Genomic DNA, 7,928 nt, shown 5'->3' with positions numbered 1-7,928 from the left:
GAGGCATCACAACAGGACTTTACACTGTGGTAATGTGAAGTATCTGCTGACTGACGTGGAATTGATCTTGCGGGTCTCACGTCAATGGAAAGACTCTATCAGAAAATCTCAAGCCCTCTCCAAACCCTGCTAATTCCCACCCTTTCAAGTCTGAGCCTGGGTCTTGGTTCTTCTTCATTTGCACTGAATTACTAGAGATGGCAAGAGAGTTGCTCCTGGTTTAGTCCTGAGACCACAATCTCTCTAGAGGGATTTAGGAAGCTCATAAACCGAAGAATGACAGGAAATTAATCAGCAAGCGATTAAGCCCTGAATAAGCATGTCTCCCGAGGAGAGGGTCAAGGCAAGGATAACTTTTAGCAATATTTGCAGAAATAATGATAAGCAGATATCAGCATGAGGAAGCAGGGGGATGAAAAAGCCCAAGATTTCTCAACTCCCCTTACAAAAGACACATCTGCATTAAGAAGACTGATAGTGGAGTTCAAAAGTATTGGACAAAGAAGAACTTACCCAGAAGGAGCTTATTAGATTTTGAAGCATTCAGTAGTGAAAAAGGGTTGAAGCTGGTAGCATCTGAGACTCAAAACAGGCGGACACAGAAGCTTCAGCGTGGGCATTGGTGGAAATGCAGGTCTGATTTATAGCTGTGAATCAAAGTGATATATTTCTGGTTTGTTAGTTACAGTGACACCAGTTATAGAACCTTAAACTGGACTTTACACATTTAAACAGCTTTGGCTTCCTAAAATACACTGCACTCAGTCTGAGGGAAATCAGTTGATTCTTCAGAGGACTTTGAGGTTTATAAGTTTTTTTGAATGGTTGCAATATTTGGGATGTTGTGTGAGACTTTTTTCTTTCATCCCGTTTTTTTATTTCCACACACGGCACATCTTTGCTGTATGCTGTAACGTACAGAAATGCCACTAAGCATTTAAACAACCTTAAATGAATAGCCTGGATTTGGGGTGTTTGTTCTGGGGATGTTTGCAACACCCTGGCAATCCGTCTGTTTGCTCCTGCCTTGACTTATTGATAAGTGCTCTCAACCCTCACCTAATTTCTGTCTTTGGAACAAATAGGCAGCTTAATATTTCTGAGAGGAGGTTGTATATCTAGCAGCAGCAGCCACGATGTCTCCTGAGAGCGGGGGAATTGGTCACTGTGGGCAATAAAAATACCTGGGAAGAAGAACGCAGCCCAGACCTGCTGGGAGCTGGTTTCTGCTTCCCTGTGTTTGCTTCTGGGATTACCGGACCACAGTGGCTACTGCCATCTTGCAGTGCTGTGAGCGGGACCCCAATGAGGCTGGGGGGCACAGCCTGGAGTCCTCTTTTGCACCTGATCCCCATGCTTGGGGCTGCCTGTCAACCAGGGGGCATCTGACGAGCTGCCACCACACGGCAGGTCGCCTTAGACAGAAGGATTTGCAGGAGATTGAGGCTGCCCGAACACATTGCAGCACGCCAATGCCAGCACGAAGAAACAGCCCTGGTTTATTTGCAACAGGTGAATTCAGTGATGAAATTCAGTGGCTGGTAAAAATGCTACTGTGATGGTTAGGCACAGGGTACAATACTGGTGCCTTCACGTAATGGATTCTCACGTACCAGGGCTGTATGAGATGAGTTTTTTCTCATCAGAGTTTTGCACGATGAGGGAACTGTTTTGACTTTAAAATAACAGAAAGGAGAAGAAAAATTAGAGTTGAATTTGATTTGCTAAGTTTTAACTGAATTTTTTTGAAAAAAGAAAAAAAAAGAAAAATAAATTCCTCAAGTTCCTCCAATTTGAGTCAGTCCCACCAATGTCAGCTGAGGCTTCAGTGGGCGTGGGGCAAGATCCAGGCAAAACAATTTTCCTCTCCAACAGAAGCAACTGAGATTTATATTTCAACTTAACTACATCAGTGTTCAGAAGAAGGGTTAAAATGCCCCCAAAAAACATTTAGTAAAGCCAGTTTACTTCATGTCTAGCACCAGCAGTGTTTAAAACAAGACACTAAAAGCCCTTCCAAGAGGTCAACTACAAAACAGGTTGAGCACTGGAGGTGTATGATGCCAGGAGGAGAAGGGCTGGAGAAATGATACAGGTTTCCTCACCCCATGGGCCAGACTCAGACACAGACACAGCCGCTGAGGCAAGCTGCTGCCCTGGAGACTGGGGTTTGAAGTAGGAATGTATCTCTGACGGAACAAAAATCAGCACTTCAGGGAAAAAGGGCAAGAAAGTCCTCCAACAGACCGCCTGTTCACAGTCAAGAAATTCAGCAAGAGATAAACCTTAGAGAGTCAGGAGGAAAGGGATTGAGGTGGCCACATCAGGTCTGCAGGGCTAGCCTTTAGGGCTGATGGTCACCTTGTGATAGCAAAGTCTGCGAGACTCTCGCAGATGTGGCCAGCTCTGCTAGTCGGGGGGAGATAGGAACTAAGAGGAGGTACTGGTTCTTCTTGTCGTCTTGCAGATATAGATAATCAACTTTGTCCAGTGGGCCATCGGATCAGCAGATCACAAAGGGACAGCAGGCATATTGAGGCACAGGAGAGCTGCTCATAACACCCTGCTGAAAAGAGAAGCTTAAGGGGGAGATAAACAAACCTCTCTCCTCAGACCGAGGGTCTGAGAAGATAGGAGCAAGCGGAGAGCCAGGCTTTCTTGCTAGAACCCATTCCAATGGAGAGAGAGAAACTGAGGAGACACAAAAGAGTAAATGCATTCCTGTCCACTGGAAAGGATTTCCAGTTACAGGAACAAGGGAAACCTCCTCTTCTCATTCCTCCCGTTGCTCTGTTAATTTGTTATCTAGTCTGTCAAAATTGTGCAGACAAGGTGAATTCCTGAGCTGTTTTCTCACCACACTCCCCATTCTGCATGAATCTCTCTCTCTTTTTTTTTTTTCTTTTTGTAGCTGAGACAGGTCAGAAACAAAAACCCTCTACACTGACGTCCTGATCCCTGGAGAAGCTGAAGCAACAACATAGACCAAACAGTTTTCATAGAAGGCGGCAGCTCTCAGAGCGGCATGAGAGGCAGCAGCCTGGGCAGGAGGGGAGCTGCAGCGTCACCCTGGAAAAGGCAAGACTGCCAAGACACTGTACCCTGCTGGTGTCTTCCCTGCATGCAGCTCCTAACTTGGTGGGAGACTATGGGGAGGAGGAGGAATTTTTTGCTTAAATTCATCACTATGGTGAAGCTGAGGGAGCAAGTCTTGTGTCCTTCAGCAGCCATGAACAACATCTGCCTTCTTTTTGTGAGCAGTTGTGGAAACTAGGTGTCTGTGTCCTCAGGGACAAATTTCCAGTACCTTTGACACTGGGCAAAGATTGAAGCTGAGCAGCTGGATCTTGAAGCCATCCAGACCTTAACTCCTGTGGTTATCATATATGCTAAACCTTGATGGCTCTGGGCTCGTAATGGATCATTGGGGAATAACTGTGAATATTCTTCTGAAGTTGGTGCATTCTTTTTCCCCCATGCATTGCTGATTTGTACTGTCAACCATAACCATAGCCTGACATGGAGCAAGACCTTTTAAGGGCCACACTTCAGCACAGAGACAACTCACAAGCTGATACAGGTCAGACAAACTGAGTCCTCAGCGCCGAACCAGCGCTATTCCATGCCCTGCAGAGCTGTACCTGTTGCAATTTCCCAGGCGTGGTGCGCTTCTGTTTGGTCTTTGCGTGCATTTCATATTTATTGGGGCACATGAGCAAAAACTTGCAGGGATGGATGTCAGGGGCAGTGCAGGCATGATCTGCAGTGGCCTGCAGCAGAGGTTAATCTTCCAACAGGACTTCACACTGCGAGAAATACAAGTCATCCATGGCAGAGAATTCAGGTGCAGGGCTGGTAGCAGCTGAGCTCATGGTGTCAGTCTGGGTCAAACATTGCTAATATTAAAGGCTAAGACCTGCAACAGAAAAATGACAGAAGTTTCCAAAGGGGTCAGATAACCTAAGCAAGTACTTCATCTTTTATTACATTTATTTGTTTTATTACAGAGTAACAAAGCACCATAATGACCTCCCACGCTGTCACAGGGCAGTAATTTATAGCACAGTCATTTATAAACTTCTAAATGTGTATTACTGGGCCTTTTTTTCTATCAACATGGCCTAAAAGCCACTGCCCGCTGGTGGATTGTTTTCTATTGGTACTTGTATCAAGAATGCGGAACTGAAAAGTTGCACAAGGTACACAAGAGCTGCAGCTACTGGGGCAGTCCCACTCTTGTGTGCTCAGGATAGCAGCTGGCTGGAAGTGTACCTAAAACATGCCGGTCAACATTTCCCACCTACAGCCCAAGTCTGTGTTGGTTTATTTTGCCTGACCTAGTTCATCAATATCCAGATATACACTCAATATGGCCCATCTTCCCCAAACTTTACAAAAATAATGTGGTAAAGCACCCTTCAAGTTGTTACACAGCATTCCTAGCAAGGGGGTGTTGCTAGCACTGCTGTGCACAACATACAGACCACAGTCTTGTCCAGCAACAAAAGCAGCTTTGCCAAGCCTCAAAATACTGTGTTAACAAACCACCTTTTATTAAAAGCAATGGCAAAAAGCCACGCAAATGCCCTGGAAGCTCAGTAGCCGCCTGAATGAATGTCGCTGTTTGTGCTGGATGAAGGAGACACAAGCAGACAGAGAGAAGCTGTTCTAGCAGTGACCAAACCCTACCTGACTGTCATTTGTTTCCTCCCATGAGTTAATTTTCCACAACAGTTTCCTTTCAGTTGGACTCAAGATGCACTAAGCTTTTCAAACCACCTCCTGCCCTATCCACTGCCTCTTATAAACAAATCAAATCCTACACAAGACTGAAGTCTGAAGGCTATCTTGTTTGACAAATGGCTTTTCCATGGATTAGGATGTTCCTGACTGTCAGGTTTTGCTGTAAAAACAAAGCTGGTTTTTCTTACAGTTATATACCTCCTTATCTATTTTACCTGCAGGCATCATGGCAATGGCAACCAATCAATTCATAGTAACAAAGCACAGTAATAAATCTCACGTACAGGAGCATATGAGCACATTTATTATATCACATGTTAGAAGCTGCAAGGAGCAAGGATATTTGTGGCAAGTTGAAATGCAAGTTTTTCCTGTTCCTTGGTTACAAGTGAAGAACATGACAGTGTACCCACTCTGCACTATTGCACTGATTACCTTTTTTTTTATATGAATAGCTGTGTTATTGAGATGAGAAGTTAATTCAGTTTGTGGGAGTGACGAGAACCGTTAGCTACAGATTCAGAGATTGCTATAAATGTACTTGAAACATTTCTGACCCTGAAATTGTCCTCAGGTCCTTTGATGTAGACAAAACTGTATCAGGCTACAGAGATAGACCCTTATTTTCAGCCTCTGCTTCACACTCAAAGGAAGCTCACATGAAGCAGGTGCAATGATCCAAGTAACCTGGTAATTTAGTCAGATCTGAGTAACCTGGGGAAAGGAGGTTAACACAAACCCAAACAATTGGTAGTTTATAGAAAACAGAACTTGTTAGCTAGGGTTTTTGCTTATTTTGGGTTGGGTTGTTTTTTTTAAGGAAATTAGATTTATGCAGTTGCCTTATCTTGTACTATCTTTCTTCCCATTTTCTTACCAGTGGGACTTTTTAAGTCACAGGCTGAGTTCAGCAAAAATTGTACCAGCCATAGCATGGAGTTTTTAAAAAAAAGACTTTCTTTAACGTTTTGATAACTTGATTAATAGGCCCTTGGGTTTTGGGCCAAATGCAGAGGAGTGGACATTGCTGGTCTCCCATGGAGGTCACACGGTAGGATCAAGAGGGCAGAAAGCTCAAGGAAGTTTATTTTGTGTTTCTTCCCTCTGCGACAGCTGGAGAGGACTGATCACCTTGCAGACAGCTCTGCGCCTTAGGGTGTGCTTGCTGCTGGGACCCTGTCTAGAAATAGGTCCCAGTGATTCAGCTTTAAACATCTACCTTACAGGCCTTTACATCTGAGATCCTGTAGCTGTTTCCTTATGTAGTTGTGCTGCAGCACCAAGTGGGCCAAGCCCTGATCAGCCCATCCCACTGCAGAGCTGCCCGGCTTTGGCAGGAGGTTGGACTGGAGACCCTCAGGGTCCTCCAAGCCCGAGCTGCACTGTGAGCCTGTGGCCACATCCCAGGACAGAGGACGGGACAGGAAAAACAAAGAATTAGAAGGAGGTTAGCACAGTTAAAGCCAAACAGTCCTGATCTCACGGGACACAGACCTTGCCAGACTAACTTCATATTTAGATTAGGTTTCTTTTTAGCAGGTAAGGTATGTGCAGCCACACTGTCATATGCCTGTCCCTCTCCCCTTTTGTATCTTCTCTTTCCTCCTAGCAAATTCTGAATACGAGATAACTTCCCTCAACAGAGAGAAAAGGGCACGTCTGGCATGCCATTCATCTAACCTATTTCAGATCAGCTCCAATGGAGATATACTGCTACTAAAGTTTTCCAGCTGGTTTTCACCCCCTGGAAGCCCTTCCTGAGGGCACCAGTTTAGTAAAGACTCACATTACAGATGCCCTTACTTTTTCAGTGGAATAACCACGTTCTCCAGTCTCGCTTTTCTTCCTGCTGTTTGTCTCTTTCCTTTACTTTGCTGATCATCTCAGCAAGCAAACTCAGTCATCTTTCAAAATATCTGCTTTCCTTAGTACAATTGACCAAGGGATGCAAAAAGGTCTGCCTCGTACATGTAAGCTTGCTCCTTTCCAAAATTGCTTTCTCCCACTGGATCCTGTGATCTGCAAGGGCTATGGCTACAGCTTGGACAGAAGGTTGTTCCTCAGCTCTGGTGTTGAGGAGCACAACAGACCAACGCCAAGGTGAGATCCAGCCATGCCCATGATCCTTTCTGCTTATCATTTCTGTCCAAGGAGCTTGAGCAAGTCCTCTAAGTTGGACAACCTGGAGAGACAAGCCTATGCTTCAGGACAGAGGCACCCAAAGACATTGAAAGTTTTTTGCCCCTGATGGGGAGTATGACAAATTTAAAATATTCACCTGCGGCTCACAGTGGCACTGTAAGGAAGGCAGGAAACAAGTCAGCAAGATACTGCCATGCTAGAATGGAACAAAGACAAGAGCCAGCGGTTGGAGGGCAGGTGAACAACTGAAAATGAATCACAGTTCTGCTGACTCTGCCTCTCCTTTTTACTCCTCAAGTGGACTACTGGGAAGGGAAAGCACTGCTGTCATGTTCCTACTACTGCAGCTTGAAAGCAGGTTGTGAGATCCTGAGTTAAAGCTATGACATCACTGCAGGGCTGGGTAAAGGTGAAAACAATGGTCCTAAAAGGATAAAAAGATTTCAGAGAGCACATCCATAAGGCATCAAAATATGTGAAGTTCACTCACTCTTCACCCAGCAGCCCTGAGCTTCCTCATTTTTAAAATGAAAGTGGACATGAAATTCCCCAAATGATTTCAGGCTTGCGGCTGTCAGCATGAAGTTGAGAAATGCAAGTCCCTTTGCTCTTACAGTCTCAATTCCCTTTGCTCTCACAGACAGGGTTTAGTAGAGGGTAGTTCTAGAGGAAATGTAGGATGCAGCTGGACAAGCAAATTTATGCAGCGATCGAAGTTTCCTTTCATTGCCTTGCTTACCAGAGCAAGACAGCCAAGAAAACCAAGACCAGTGATATGCTTGTGTCACAACACTTGTGTACCACAGGAGAGTGGTGAATTTGCAGCTTACCTTTGCTCAGGTATTAGTTATGGACTCTATATACCACTCAGATTTGCCCTGATAGCAAGCATTAGTGGTCAGGATGTGTGTGATTCTTCCCTCCGTTCCTCCTGTGTGGGCTTTCTGCCTGTGCTTTCAAAGAAGAGCCAAACAACAGTGATGCAAACAGACAAAGCTGCTATCTTAAAGGCAAGCATTAGTGGAACCACCCCAACAGCAGAA

This window comes from Opisthocomus hoazin, chromosome 1, assembly GCF_030867145.1.
Source record: "Opisthocomus hoazin isolate bOpiHoa1 chromosome 1, bOpiHoa1.hap1, whole genome shotgun sequence".
In the NCBI taxonomy this organism is placed as follows: Eukaryota; Metazoa; Chordata; class Aves; order Opisthocomiformes; family Opisthocomidae; genus Opisthocomus; species Opisthocomus hoazin.
Note: the sequence above shows the minus strand (reverse complement) of the source record.